This window comes from Rana temporaria, chromosome 2 (genome assembly GCF_905171775.1).
Source record: "Rana temporaria chromosome 2, aRanTem1.1, whole genome shotgun sequence".
Taxonomy (NCBI): domain Eukaryota; kingdom Metazoa; phylum Chordata; class Amphibia; order Anura; family Ranidae; genus Rana; species Rana temporaria.
In genome coordinates this window covers 232,291,236-232,308,031 of record NC_053490.1, presented here as the reverse complement: position 1 = coordinate 232,308,031, position 16,796 = coordinate 232,291,236, and positions in this window count along the sequence as shown.

Genomic DNA, 16,796 nt, shown 5'->3' with positions numbered 1-16,796 from the left:
TTCTGCCCGCAACCTTCTGGGACACATCATAGGTCACAGGAAAGGCAGCAAGATCATTCCCAAAGCACACCATAGCTCATGCATGCACAATGGGGAGCCAGCTGTGAAGCTGCTAGGAGTATTTATTTTAACCCCTCTATTCAAAGGTTCCTAAGGCTTTTTGTCTCCTAGGATCTAATGTTAAGAAATATTATATTCACCCTGCAAAAGGCTACAAATAGAAACTGACACTTCACACATAATACAAACATTACGGGTATTATTTGTGGCTATTGCATTAATGCTGAGATATTGGCAAAGTGAGTTTTTAATAGGCTGCTTAAGCTACAAAATGTTGCACATGTAAATAAAATGACAAAAAGTTTAAATCTATTTTTATATGTCCTTCTAAGTGAATTATACCAACAAGGTATATGCGTTCTTGCCATTAACTAGTTAAAATTCTGCCCATGTGGATTTTTATGGTACTGTAATAGACACTACAACATATAAATTAAAAAAAAGAATAATTTATTACATCAATCAAAAAAAACACACCAAATGATACTGTGCCAAAAAGAAAGACACTAAAAGCTCTGTCATAACTGGGTCGATACAGATTAGTATGATAGACTAGGTAATACAATCTAGAACAGGGGTCTTCAAACTACAGACCTACAGTTGTTCAGGAACTACAATTCCCATCATGCCTAGTCCTGTCTGTGAATGTCAGTTTTACAATGCCTCATGAAATGTGTAGTTCCGCTGGAGGGCCTTAGTTTGAGGATTCCATGATCTAGAACATAGTTTACCCAGTTCTTCTCAACAAGTTTTGAAGTTCTCTCTGCTTCTTAAGGAGTATTTAAGAGAGCAGGGTATCCAAAACCCAAGAGGGAGCCAGCACAATGAGGAGCACCGGAAGCAAAGCATCCCTGGCCGGTATATCCACAAGGGACTCGATTTGAAAAAGTACCACATTTGAGAGGGGTTCTAAAATATTCCAAAAGTTCCTAAAGGGGGCAATGAACAATGATGACTCAAAACCATGACACAAGTCAAATATAGCAGCTACACAGCATTGTAACTGCCATTGTATAGGTATCTTTATCAAGAGCAAGATGTAGTAAGCTCAACAGCAACAAGGGGTCAACAGTGCAGAGAATAAAATCCCAAACAATACAAATGTATATGGAGCCAGAATACCCTATGGTTTATAAGATGTGACCTTAGAATTTCTTAAGGATCATATTACATGTGATCGCCACCTGTGGCATCAGTGGGTGGACGAGTACATGTATTATAATACATGTAAAAAAACTTAAGGCTTTACAACCACTTCATTTCCCCTTAAACCTCTTTCAGTAAAACTAAGAAAAGAATGCCATTACACTAATATGCTTACTTTTGGGTGCTGAGCCACAGTAGTGCCATTTTTTGTGGTGATTACCTGTATAGGCAACTTTAAGCTAATTACACAGTGTCACTGTGTTCACCTGAATTGGAACAAAGTACTTCAACCAAAAGCTTGCAGTGCTGCTTTATTTAAAACATGGCACAATCATAGTCTATATTTAAGAGAATATCAGATAATACATATGTTTTTTTATGGTTCAGGATCAGAAATCAATCACTAGTATCCTGTGTAGCCAGGAAGGGACCCCAGACCTTAAGAAAATTCCTTGGGTAACTTTGAGCCTCATACTGTACGTTAGTTTATATAATGGTACATTTTGGTTAATAAATCTCTACCACATACCAATATTAAGAGGTACATTGTGAATCCACTGCAAAGCTATAGTTTTCTTTTGGTTACTGTGTGGATATGTAAATCCCTGAAAATGCCAAGCAGGCACCACTTGGGGCTAAAAATGTTGACCATATCAAAAGTATCAGAAATAAGACCAGAAAGGCTTGCTCATGATTTTATTCATAATTCCGTCTCTATTTCAGGTATAGCATCATTTGTGGTAGTTTATTTATTTATTTTTTGCTTGATTCTATATTTGTTATTCTGCTTTTTTGCATATTGTTTAATTTTTTTTTTTTTTTTTATTAAACATAGCTTCTTTCAGCCCTTTAACAATTTAAACGGGCTAGAGCGTTCCTCATATATACGACGTCCAACATGCTATCATTACGTGATAACGTGGCGCAGCACCCCATCCTAGTCCCTTCCCTCCTCTCCCCCCCCCCACTACCCTTCCCACCCATCCCGGACCATCTCCCGACTCCACCTAGTATTTTTATTTCCTGTAATGCTGCATTCTTATTCCTCTCTCATATTTTCTGCGTATTTCCGAGACTTTTTGAAATCAATCCATGTTTCCCAGATATCCTTATTTCCTGCCTTGTTCTTTTCGACACCATATTTTACTTTCTCCCTCCTATAAGTACCCTCTACAGAGTCGATCCACTCCCATATTTGCGGGCTTACCGGGTTTCTCCATTTTAGGGGTATCAATCATTTTGCAGAGTTCAACAAATGCGGAATTAGTGATCCCCTATATTCGTTCACTGGCGTTTCTCCCCCATGAAAGAGGACTATCCAAGGGTTATTTTCCAATTCTTTTTTAGTTATCTCTTTTATCAAAGCCAAAACTTTTCCCCAGAACGTTTTGATTTTTACGCAGTCCCACCACAGGTGGGCCATCGTTCCTCTTGCCTCACATCCTCTCCAACATTCCTCTGACTCCCCTACTCCGAATTTGGCCATTTTATCTGGGGTAGTGTACCATCCTGTCGGACACTTGAAGTTCATCTCGGCGGTTTTTACATCAACCGCCGAAGTATGAGTCAAATTAAGGATTCTCCCTATGGTCGTCTTCCCCCTTGGAACTCCTAGGTCTCTCTCCCATTTCTGTATGTAGTTTAGCGTATCCGACTCGTCTATTTTCTGCAAATATTTATATACTTTGGAGATATTTCCTTTTGAGCTTTCGGTACTGCACATCTGTTCCAGTGTAGTGTACTCCTCTCGTGACCTCAATGGGTGTGGGAGGCACTTAACGAATGACACCAACTGAAGGTATCTCCACTCGCCGAGTGCCTCCATTTCAATCCTGATTTCGTGAAGGGTCATAATTTTGCCCTCTAGTGTTATGTCTTTTAACTGTGTTCTATTTTTAATCCACTTACCACCTACCTCTTTAATGCCAGGTGCAAAATATTCGTTTTCTTTCAAATCTATAAGGGGTGAGTTGAATTTAGTTTTTAATTGTTTGTGTAATCGATCCCATATCCTTAAAGCGTTATGTGTAATTGCGTGTGTTGACGTGTGTAGGGTTCTACAATGTGGGGGGTTCCAGATTAATCTCCCTAACTGTGCCCTCGCTAAAGTGCATTCAATACTTATCCACCTTTTATCCTGTGACTCTTTAGCCCATTCTATGACCCGTGTGAGGACCGTAGCGTTATAGTATAATCTAATGTCAGGTACAGCCAGGCCGCCTTTTTTCTTGGTTCGTTTTAGAGTTTGGGCAGAGACTCTGTGTTTTTTATTGTTCCATATGTATTTCATTAGAAGGGAGTTAATTATTTTGATATATGACGGAGGCAAATAAATTGGGACCATTTGGAATTTATACAAAATTTGGGGGATAAGTACCATTTTTACCACATTTATCCTCCCAAACCACGATATTGGTCTATTGTATATAGTTTTAATTTCTCTTTTAATTTCGTCGAGAAGGGGGATAAAGTTTATTCTATATATTTTTTTCAAAGTATTTGCCATTTTTATACCCAAATACTTTATCTCTCTTTGCCAGGAGAAATTGTATTTCTTCCGCAAATATAGTTCTTCATCTTTGTGGATATTAATATTCAAAATCTCTGTTTTTGTTGTATTCATTTTAAAGTTTGAGACCTCGCCATATTGTTTTAAGGTATCTATTAACTTCGGGAGAGTGACTCTTGGGCTGCTTATGTAGAATAATAAATCATCTGCGAAGGCTGACAGTTTATGCTCGTCTTCACCTACTTCTACCCCATAGATTTCTGGGTTTTGTCGGACCATTGCCAGGAGGGGTTCCAATGATAGGACAAAGAGGAGGGGGGATAGAGGGCATCCTTGCCTAGTCCCATTTTTCATCTCAAAAGGAGCGGATAAGGATCTGTTAATTTTGATCCTTGCACACGGGTGGAAATATAGGGTTTTGATTCTCCTTATCATCCCTGGACCTATTCCTATGAATTCTAGGGTTTGTATCAGGAATCCCCAGTCTACCCTGTCGAAAGCTTTCTCAGCATCGACCGACAGGAATAGACCGGGGGTCCCACTTTCTTTGATCTGCTCAAGGAGAAGGAGCGCCCTCACACCATTGTCTTTTCCCTCCCTCCCAGGTATAAAACCTACCTGGTCTGGGTGGACGATGGCTGTCATCGCTCCCTTCATTCTTTCCGCTAAAATTTTTGCATACAGTTTCGTATCTGCGTTCAGGAGTGAGATCGGTCGATAACCCGAGCAAGTCGTATTATCCTTTCCCTCTTTTTTGATCACTGTAATCGTTGCTGTTAAAGCCTCTCTACTCATTTCATAGTCAGTTCCAAGACCATTAAAGTATTGGCAGAGTCTGGGGATTAAGATGGTGCTGAACTTTTGTAAGTAGGCAGATGTGAAGCCATCTGGCCCGGGACTTTTCCCCTTAGTGTTTTTTAAGGCCTCCCTTATTTCCTGTTCCGTTATTGAACCTTCCATCTCTTCTACCTCCTCTTCTTCTAATTTTGGGAGATTGGCTAACTGTAGTATTTCCCTACTCTTATCCATTTTTTCGCGTGGGCACCTGATCTTTTGTTGGATATCGTAAAGTTCTTCATAGTAGCCCCGGAATACTTCTGCTATTTTATTTGTCGCATGTACTAAGTCACCATTCCTGTCTCTGATTTTTTCTATAAAATTCCTAGTTTTCTTTTTTCTTACCATTCTGGCCAAATTTTTACTAGGTTTGTTTCCCCAGACATATCTTTCTCTCTCTGTCCGGTCTATATATTTCTTAGTTTCTTGTTCCGCCAGAGCTCTATATTCATCCCTTCTTATACTCAACTTATGAAATATTTCCCTCTTTTGCCCCTGTGATTTATGCTCCTGTTCTAGCCGATATATCTCCTCCCTTAGTGTTTTTAATTTACTCGTTCTTATTTTGTTTTTCCTTGCCCCTTCTACAATAAAGATTCCCCTTATATACGCTTTATGGGCCTCCCAAAGGGATGCTCTTGAGATACCCTCCTTGTCGTTCTCCTGAAAATAACATTCCAACTCTTTCTGTATCCTCTCCACTACCTCCTCGTCCCCCAACAGACTCTCATCCAATCTCCATTCTGGTGGTGTGTCTTTTTGTATAGAAGTTTTTATTTTTAAGGTTATAGGGGCGTGGTCTGATAACGTCATGATCTCACACCTTGCTTCTATCACACTCTCCAGAAGTCTGTGGTCGACGAGGACATAGTCGATCCTCGAGTACGTCCCATGCACAGGTGAGAAAAACGTGTAGTCGCGGGCCCTCGGATTGAGGATCCGCCATACATCCACCATTTGATTTTGTGTCATTTGTTTTATCAGTATTTTTAGTTGCTCACGATTTGTCACCTGTGCACAGGACGTACTATCGAGGCTTGGACTCATACAGAAATTGAAATCTCCCATCAAAACTACATGGCCCTCTTAAAATTCTTTTAGTTTTCTCATGATTTTACTAATATATTTAACCGAATTTACATTGGGGGCGTATACATTAGCTAGGGTATAGATCTATCCTCCAAGTTTTATTTTCAGGAACAGAAATCTCCCCTCCAGAAAGGCTTAACCTTGACACAGCGCCAAACTATGTGTAAGATGGTACCTGATTCAGTTTTGTACTTATGGCAAATGAGGGTAGCCCTCTTATGCAGTTTAAACAGGTGTTGTGGAGTGTAGTAGACCCTGTGTAGATATTATAATTGAATGAGCCTGTCTTTAGCTGAAATCACCATACCAGAGTAAGAATTGAACAATTTCTGCCAATCTCTCAAAGAGAGGTCAGGGATGTCAGTGGACCCAAGGGTTTGTATTTAAAGGAATTGGGAGGATGGTTTTGCCATGTGTATGGAGTAATAGAGACAAGGCATGTGTGGCCTGGACAGAGGAAGGCCTGCTCAAGTTTAAAAGTAGTAAGCTATAAATTATGAAGTCCAAACTGTGTCTGGGCTGTAAGTTTCGAAAGAGCCATAGGCATGGGATTTGTAGCTCTTGACTTAACTGTGAAATTAATTAGGCAGACCCACATAGTATAATTGGTGGAAATATGTCACACCCGTATTGCCCATCACAGACCTGCAGTAAGGATGAAAAATAGGAGCAATCTAGAGTTGTATCATTGGGCTTGGTTGGGTGAATGCAGGTGGTTAGATTTAGCCAATAGATTTAGACAATGACAATATATTTTTAAGGACATACTTAAAATTGTGATACCCATTGGGAGCTCCTCTAAATGAGATTTGTCAAGGTTTCATATGAGGAGGCTACAGCTGCCTCCATGAGTGTCAGCATTATTTAGTTGTGGAAATAACCACCAGTGTATGTATACTAATTGTGCAGCATAATTGAATCGGAAGCCAGAGAGTGCCAGGCCTCCTCCTGCAATAGGGATTTGTAAGGTCTCTAATGACAGTCTAGGCATTTTAGTACCACAGAACGGTACCAGGGATTGAATTAATATCGTGAAATATATTCTTGAAAACATAGATGGATGGGTTCGACAAAATATGCAAATTCTTAGGTTAGAAAACCTTTTTAAAGAGATTTACTAGCCCCATTAAGGATAAAGGGAGTTTATACCACTGGACTACTATGGTATTGAAAGAGGAAATACAAGGTGAGGAATTATCATAACATGGAATCACTATCCTCTATATGTATGCATAGATTAATACAAAAAATGGATACAATCATTTGGACTTTATTTTTAAGAATATTGCTTTGCAGCACTGGGCACCTAGAATCACTATCCTGTATATGTATGTTTGAAATAAAACATAAAGTGGATATGATCATGAGGCACTTATCAGAGGCAGACATACAGAGGTCACAGGAGTCACCATCGAGCCCGGGCCCCCTGTATGCCTAGATAGGATTCACGGCAAGGGCGGCTGAGCGCCTTCATCCTCAGCCGAACTGTAAATCGGCACTGCAGGGAGCTGGTCACACTGATTACACCTAAAGTAAAAGCACAGTGTCTGCTGTGCTCTTTGTCTCTCCCTTCAGTGCAGTACCCACAGGAAGAGGTAAGGTAAAGCAGTGGTCATCAACCCTGTCCTCAGGGCCCACTAGGTTGGCAGGTTTGCTAGGTTGGCAGAATAACTGAAATACATCACAGGTGTTATCTATTACTGCTCAGTGATTGCAGATTGTTGTTCCGCAACCGGGCTCAGAGAGAAGAGCCCTATTCGGGGGTCAGGGGGCCCTTCATGGTTTCTTGCATTGGTACCCTGAAGGTTCTAGTTACGCCACTGGCATTTGTTTAATATTATATGTAGTTTTATGTGCACATGTATATTTTGTGACACAAAATATGCATTGGTTAGCTTTGATCGGCTTGTAACTAATCAACAGGGCAACATATTTTTTATTCATATTGAAACATGCATGGACAATTTATGGAATCGAATGCCTGGTACATAGTCAAGGATACCAAAGCTCTAGGAACATATGAGGTTTTTGGCATGTGTAAGTTCATGAGTCTTCAGAAATTTATATTTGTGGACTGATCAGTTCTGAAACCGATTTGTTCCGAAAAGAGCATAACAGAGTTTAGGCAAATAGCAAGAATTTTGCGAAGAATCTTAAGTTCAGTATTAATCATTGAGATTGATCTGTATGAATTACAGAGAGCGAGGTATGGGAATCGGCACTATCAATGTCTCTCTCAAAGCTAGATGAAACCATTGTGAAAAAATAAAATTCAGATACACAGTGGAAGCATTGTTGTTTCAATATACCACCTATTTGGTGGGATAACATGGCTTTTTGATTGGTGTTTTTTTTTTATATAATTTTTTATAATTGCTAAGACATGGCAATGCTTTTCCACTGCATAGATCAAAAATTAAACCACCAAAATTACAGTCAAGATTAATGTCAAAATGGACACTCCAAAGTTTCTATAAATGTAGGGAAATAAAAGTACCTCTAAATTGTATATATTGTATAGTGATGTGATAATTTATTTGCACATTTACCAAGTATATACTGTTGTGATGCAGTGTTTGTTTGCCCTATTTCAATATGGCGGCTATGCTCTTTCTCACCAAGGATGAGAAAGAGCAGAGGATGGCAAGGGGTTTTGTTGGTAAGAAGAGAGAGACATGTGGCAGAGAGAACAGGGAATTCCTGCTAAGGGAGAAAGACTGAAAGTTCTGCAGATTCACCTCACTGAGACAAACATAGAAACTGTTAAGGTATTTTCCAAACAGGAACATAAAATCATTATGTTGTATGGTTCACTGAATATTATTTCTTCAATACATGGACTTTCAAATACAATGCTGTGTGGATTACTGTCTATGTGGCGATCTATTTCTCAATTGGGATTTCACTTGCTATTCACAAGCCCCTATTGAGTGGAGGCACTACGCTTGTTGGAGATCCTGTCCTCGTCATAATCAGTGTGAAGACACTGCTCCTAAATACTATACAGGTGACGCCATCATACCTCAGTTGCCGCAGAGAGAGAAAAGAATAGTGCTACAATTGTATTCTACATAAAATTGAGCACCTATGAATATATTATTGTCTGAGAAAAGTCATGGTTTTATTTTAAATAAGCTTGCTTTTTTCTATCTTCATAATTCAGTAGCTTTATAATTTGTGTATTATGTATTTTTTACATATTGTAGCAAAGATTGGTAGTGCTCTACTTAAGTTAAAGTAGTTCTTAAGCCTCAAGGTTTTTTACCTTAATGCATAGAATGCATTAAGGTAAAAAAAACTTCTCTGCTGCAGAATCCCCTTAGCCCCCTTGTTATTCCTACCCTATTCTTAGCCCGTTCTGATCCCACTTTATTAATGAGAGAAGCAGCTCTGGCAGCTGTCTCCCTCCTCATCGGGCAGATTGGTAGCAGCGGGAGCCATTGGCTCCTGTCAATCAACTACACTGATGATTGAGTGAGGGGGCCCAAGTCCTGCTGTCTTTGTCAATGGATGCAGCAGCAGGGCTCGTGAGTGAGCATGCATGAGTGCCCCAGGACAGGGAGGAGGAGCCAGGAGCACTGACTGGGGACCCTAGAAGAGAAGAGTAGGTTCAAGGCTGCAGGTAAGTACAGAGTTTTTTTTTATTTGCTTTACAATCGCTTTAAATAGTCTTGGCATTATTGATGTTTTCCATTATACTCCACAATATTACTCAAAGTTATGCCCTCTGTCAGTCTATTCATGAAATGCAGGCCACAGTAATAAAGTGATTGTAAAGGCTGAAGGTTTTTACCTTCGTGCATCTACAGGATTAAGATCCAGTTCTGTGTAAGTGAGTATACTCAGGAGGGAATGGGTTAAGAAACCACAATAGGGAATTTACTGAATGGAAAATACATCTGCAGTATCAAAAACCCTAATATAGAGAATACTTCCAGGAAATGTGCTAAGTGATTCTCAGCAGCATTACAAAGTGCTTTTGAGTTGGAGTGATAACAAAGCTGTACAAATTGTTAATATGATTCTGTTTTTAGCCGAATTTTAGCTTTATAGTTAATTAAAATGTATCCATCCATCAATTTGTGATAAGGAAGATGAGGTTTTGGAACAAATGCCACACATGGGGCCACAGCCAAGTACCCAAACAGTTCCTTACAATTTTTTATTTGACATGACAGCAATGCAAACTTTAAGCTTTCTATAAGAGATCACCTCCATGTTTTTTAGACATAATTCATCCTCTGTCGTGGACAGATATTGTTTTCTAAATCCCTTTGCACTTCAGTACTGCGGGAAAGCATTGGTCATTCAAATGCTTTTTTTATTTATTTTTAATACATAGGAATATAAAATCACATAATTATTTGTTTTTTCGTAATTGAGCCAATTGATGATTATACTATTAACTGCAAAATCTGACTATAATAAAATGAAAGGTTAAAATTATTAAAACTATAAAATAAGTATAGTGTGAACAATAGCTACCGCTTTACACATCAAGAGGGGGTGGAGGATTCAGTGAGTGCGGGCCATATAAGGGCACAGATTGAGGTGGTCACTGTGTGGAATACATTAACAGAATTTCACTTGGCACGAAGTACTTTGAAACTCAGCACTTGTGATACAGAGATCACACTAATTCACCTATTGTATATGGGCTTTCAATATATACACTAATAACACCTGTGCACCATTGGATTTTTTATGCATAATGTTTTGTATTTTTTTGGTATTTTTTATATATTATCTTTATTTTTATCTTTATATTTTATATTTTCTGGCACTATTTGCCTTTTATCACACGTATTGCAGGATTGCACATTTGCTTTTAGGCACAGATGCACTTTATTTGTACACAGATGCTATTTTTTTTTGCTCACAATAATAGGATTTAGTAATGCCGATGTGTGCCCTATCAACTTATGTGATTGTGTGCATTTTAATGGTAGGTCAATTTTAACCCCTTCATGATGGATAAAACAAATCTTATTGGCTGAACACAGTTTTGCAACTTTGACATGCTCTAGTAAAACTGTACATATCTTTACAATTAGTATATCCAGGTGAGTTGTATTTTGTTTTACATTCACCTAAAAGGTGAATGTAATTCATATTTAATCAATTACGTTTTTATACATCCCTCTTATCAGATTTTATGTATTTATTAAGGTAGCACCATTCCTAATCTCTAATCCTATCCAAGTGCACAAACAGTTCCTTACAATTTTTAATTTGACATGACAGCAATGCAAACTTTAAACTTTCCAAGAGATCGCCTCCATATTTTTTAGACACGCTTCATCCTCTGTCGTAGACAGACATTGTTTTCTAAATCCCTTTGCACTTCAGTACTAGGGCAAAGCATTGGTCATTCAAATGTTATTAGTTTTTTTTAATACATAGGATTATAAAATCACACAATTATTTGTTTTCTTTGTAATTCAGCCAATTGATGATTATACTATTAACTGAAAAATCTGACTATAATAAAATGAAAGGTTAAAATTATTAAAACTATAAAATAAGTATAGTGGGAACAATAGCTACAGGTTTTTTTTTTCATTATTATTTTACCATCTCAGCACTTGTATATTTAGCCCTTTTCATTACTAGGTCATTTCAGTTTTCAGCAAATTACACATATGACTTCCTGACTGCTTAAGTGACAGGACAATAGAAACAACCACACAATGATCGCATTTTGGAAAGCAGACTCCCCTAGGTGAGTGTTAAAGATTAATTTTTTTTTGGTCATTTAACAGGTTGTCCAGGCTGGTACACAAATAGGCACTGATAGAAGGCTGGTACGTGCTGTGATCAGGCATTGTTCATAGGCTGGTAAAGATGTGATCTGACACTGTCACATGCTTCCAACAATGGCTGTGGTCAGCAAGTCTCTCCCACTCTCCTCTCAGTGCTGATTGGTGTTTGAGAGGAAACCGAGAGCCGGTTGGCATAAAGTGCTTAAATTATATTGGTGCATAGTGATAGATTACAGCAATCGTGGTACAGAGTCACTTTGATTGTACAAAACCAATGTACCCTTTGCCTGTGATCCAATGTTCAATCACAAAATGTTTACAGGACAGCTCAGTTTCAGAAAGACATATTGTTGGCATGGTCCAGTAAATTATGGTTGTAGTGATCTGGAACTATTTCCCTGGATTTTTCTAGGATTCCCTCTCCTGAGTTGATTCTCCCAATATCTTGTGTTCACCTTTGCAGTGCCTTCCCTCTTGGATTCACCGGGTGCATTGACCTTTTTTTTTTCATAGTCTGAATGAATATTCTTACAATATCTGCCCTATATCAACCACTTAAGAACCAGCTCCTATGGGCGAATCACCATCATGATATGTTGGCTGTTTTAAGTGTGGGCGCACGCAGTCCTCGGTGCGTCGTCTGAGCCAATGCGCGTGGCCACCAGTCGTGATGCCCACCGGATACCCGTGATTGCTCCTGAAAGAGACAGAATGGAGATCTGTCAATGTAAACAGACAGATCTCTGTTCTGTCAGGGGTTGAGAAACAGATTTGCTGCTTCTAAAGATTAGGAACAGCGATCGTGTCCTTCTCAAGGCAGTCCCATCCCCCCACAGTTAGAACACACATTATGATTATTATTATTATACAGGATTTATATGGTGCCAAAAGTTTACGCAGCACTTTACAATATAAAAGGGAGACAATACAGTTATAATACAATAAAGTACAAGAGGATTAAGAGGGCCCTGTTCAGAAGAGCTTACAATCTAATAGGGTGGGGCAGGTGGTACAAAAGGTTGTATCTGTGGTGTATGAGCTGATGGAAGTGGCAAAAGATTAGTTGGATACGTGATGGGCTTTTCTGAAGAGATGAGTTTTCAGGGATCGCCTGAAGGTACCAAAAGTAGGGGATAGCCGGACAGGTTGAGGTAGCGAGTTCCAGAGGATGGGAGCGGTTGGGAGGTGGAGACGAGAGCTTGAGAGTAGGAGGTCTTGAAAAGAACGGAGAGGACGGGTTGGGTGATATTTGGAGACCAGATTGGTAGATTGGCAGAGTTGTGAATGTTGTGGTTAGTATTTTGAATTTAATTTACTGGGAGATTGGGAGCCAGTGTAGGGATTTGAGGAGAGGGTTGGCAGAGACTGAGCGGTTAGTAAGGTGAATAAGTCTGGCAGCAGCATTTTATGATAGACTGAAGATGGGATAGCCTATGAAGAGGCAGGCCAATAAGAAGAAAGTTTCAATAGTCAAGGTGAGAGCTAACAAGGGAGTGAATGAGGAGCTTGGTTGTTTCATTTGTTAAAAAGGGGCAAATTTTAGAGATGTTACGGAGGTAAATTCTAAAAACCATTGACGATTGGACTTAAGGCTGAAATGACAAGTCGCCCCGTCTCCCCGCAGGGATGTAGTCCCAAGAGAGGGGACGACCATGCTGACAAACCCCCAGCCAGAAAGGCTTGGATGATGGGGGCAAGCTTACTGAGGAGGAACAAGAAGTGAGAAATTCAGACAAAGAAAAAAAACATTTTAGAAGGGAAATTGAAGCAAAAGATAAGTGAACCAACAATGCACTAGCTTAAAGAAACCTATTTAGAAAATACAAAAATAACCTTTACAACCACTTTAAGGAAGTAGTGCAACATCCTTGCTGATATGTAAGTTAGTAATGCGAGAGGAGACTGAAGGAGTGAGGTGAGGAGTAGACAGATAGATTTGGGTGTCGTTGGCGTATAAATGGAATTGAAAGCCGTGGGCGGTTATCAAGTGACCAAGTAAGGAGGTGCAGATAGAGAAGAGAAGGGGTCCAAGAACAGAGACCTTGGGGACCCCACAGAAAGGGGCAATGGAGAGGATGAGACATGGTTGTAGGTAACGTTGAAGGAGTGCTGTGATAGATAGGCAGAGAACCAGGATATAGCAGAATCCTGGAGGCCAAGAGAATGTAGTTTATTGAGAAAGAGCTGGTGGTCAACAGCATCAACGGCCACAGAGACATCAAGTAGGAGGAGTATGGAGTACTGGCTGTTGGTTTTAGCAGTTAGTAAATCGTTAGTGAGTTTTAGTAAGGCAGACTGTACGGGGTCAAGAAGGTTATTTTTACTGAGGTAGGAGCTAAGATGGTTGTAGACTAAGGGGTTGATTTACTAATGGGAAATCCCCTCTGCACTACAAGTGCACTTGAAAATTTTGATATTGATTACAGACAATTTAAAAAAAAAATCAGAAACAAACTGACTCGTGCTTTATATTTTTTCATTTGAAATCACCAGAAAATTGCTTTTCATGTCACCGTTTTCTTTTTTATAAAAGAAAAAAGGTATCTCTTTTAAAGTTTGGTATCTACAGAAAGTACTATCTGTCCTCAAAGAACAATGGTTGGGTCACAGGTGTTGCTAGGTGGGTGCGCGGGGTGTGGACCGCTAACACCGCCCGCTGCCCTGTTGATCTGACCTCGCTCTGTTTCAGTGGAGCGGACTGAAGCCGCCGGCACCTCCTTCTCTCTCTTTACATACAATGAGGAGGAGCCGAGGGACACACACCGCTGTGTGTACATGTCTGCGGCCACTCTGTTCTGAGGTCTGTACTTTACACTCTATTATAAGTAGATGGACATGTGGGGGGGGCACTATGGGAGGGGAGAGGGGTGCCTATGCTGATTGGGGGTCTGCACTAAAGGGGGTGTCTATACTGTGGGGGTTTGTACTAAGGGGAGGTGTTTATGCTGATGGGGGGTCTGCACTATTGGGGGGTGTCTATACTGCGGGGGTTTGCACTAAGGGGGGTGTCTATACTGATAGGGGGTCTGTACTAAAGGGGATGTCTATACTGATGGGGGTGTCTATACTGATGGGGGGCCTGTTCTAAGGGGGGGTGTCTATACTGTGGGGGTCTGCACTAAGGAGGATTCTATACTAGTGGGGGGTCTGCACTAAAGGGAGGAAATCTATACTGATGGGGGGTCTGCACTAAGGGGGATTCTATACTGATGGGTGTCTGTACTGATGAGGGAGGGGGTCTATACTAACGGAGGGTGGTCTGTACTTGGTTTGGGGGTCTGTACTGATAGAGGGTGGTCTGTACTGAGGAAGTTGAGGGTCTGTTCTTAGTGAGGGGATCTACAGTATGCTGCGGGGGGGGTCTGTAGTTAGTGGAGGGGGTCTGTACTGAGGGGGGACTATAGTTGGTGGAGGGGGACGACACAAATTTTTTCCACACCAGGTGATACCAACTCTAGTGACGCCACTGAGTTAGATCTAAGAGGACAGACTAGAGCAATGTTTTTATTCACTCATTATGAATTACTAAAAATTTAAATAGTATATTGTAAACACTCTAAACATGTTGGTGCTACTGCTATACTCAGGGCAGAATAAGCAAATGCAAGAGCTGTGACTTTCCTGAGATGTTGTTGTGCAAATATTTCATTCTGGCAACCATAGACATTCCTGTGCTCAAGCATGGGCATGCTTTGGTTAATTTATATAATTTCTGGAAAAACATTATTTCACTTTAATCTGGCTGTGCTTTTTATTGCACGAGATGTGTATTTTTAGGAGAAGTATAATAACATTGTTTACAAAGCTAAACTCCAGGCTAAAAATGTTTTAAATAAAATACCCTTGTAGTGGGATTCCCCTGCACTGCTAGGGTTGAATGCTTGCTATTTTTAGGAAGTAGAGGAAAATACTCTATTAACTACTCTATTCTCCATTTCAGCAAGCTCCAGCACTGTCTTCTACTTCCCCCTAAAGGGCAGTTCCTTAATGGGATCACATATAATGCAGGGCTATTAACCCTTTTGGTTTGCATACCTTGCAATGGTTTTGAACAGTGTTTGGATATTCTGTTCAGAATCATAATTTAGAAATACAAAGTTGTGTTACTTTTAATTTGTTTTATACATGCATATAATGTCAGTTAACGCAACTTGAAAAGTGAAAAAGTATTTGGCAAAATGGTTTCTATTCAACCACTTTTTAACCTTTAGGTAATCCTTCTCAATTCTTTCTTCCCCTTCTCCCCTTAGCTAAAATTTTACTGCTATTTTTTTTATTTTTTTTTTTACTTTCTTTTACCACTTGCTTACTGGGCACATATACCCCCTTCCTGCCCAGGCGAAATTTCAGCTTTCAGCACTGCGTCGCTTTAAATTAAAACTGCGTGGTCGTGCGAAGTGCCTCCCAAACAAAATTTACGTCCTTTTTTTCCCACAAATAGAGCTTTCTTTTGGTGGTATTTGATCACCTCTGCAGTTTTTATTTTTTGCGCTATAAACAAAAAAAGGGCAACAATTTTGATATTTTTTATAATAAATATCCCATTAAAAAAAAAAAATTCTCAGTTTAGGCCGATACGTATTCTACATATTTTTGGTAAAACAAAAATCGCAATAAGCGTATAGTGATTGGTTTGCGCAAAAGTCACAGTGGCTACAAAATAGGGGAAGGAATTCCGGTATTTTTTTATAACTTTTTTTTACTAGTAATAAGGCGATCTGCGAATTTTGGCAGGACTGTGATATTGCGGCGGACACATCGGACACTTTTGACACATTTTTGGGACCATTCACATTAATACAGCGAACAGTGCTATAAATATATAATGCATTGATTACTGTATAAATGTCACTGGCAGGGAAGGGGTTAACACTAGGGGGTGAGGAAGGGGTTAAATTTGTATCCTGGGAGTGATTCTTACTGTGGGGGGATGGGGACTGACTGGGGGAGGTGACCGATGCTGTGTCCCTATGTACAAGGGACACAGCATCTGTTTCCTCTCCCTGACAGGACGTGGAGCTCTGTGTTTACACACAGAGCTCCGCGTCCTTGCTCTGTCATTGCCGATCGCAGGTACGCGGCGGACATCGCGGCCGCCAGGCACGCACATCGGCATCTCAGGGACGCGCCGGGTGCGCGCGCCCCCCCCAGTGCCCGGAGGACGCGAGGAGGTCAAAAGACGACGTCCCGGATTTATAGAGCCACCTGGACGCCGTCTTTTGACTATATGCCAGGTCTAAAGTAGTTAAACCGTTGATACCTTGTTTTATTTGTATTCCTTTTGTTTATATATTTGTACAAAAACAAAACATTTAATTCATTTGTAAACAACTTTGTCATACTTTGTACCAGAACTATAATTTTAGTGTCATTATAAAATAAAATGTATACTT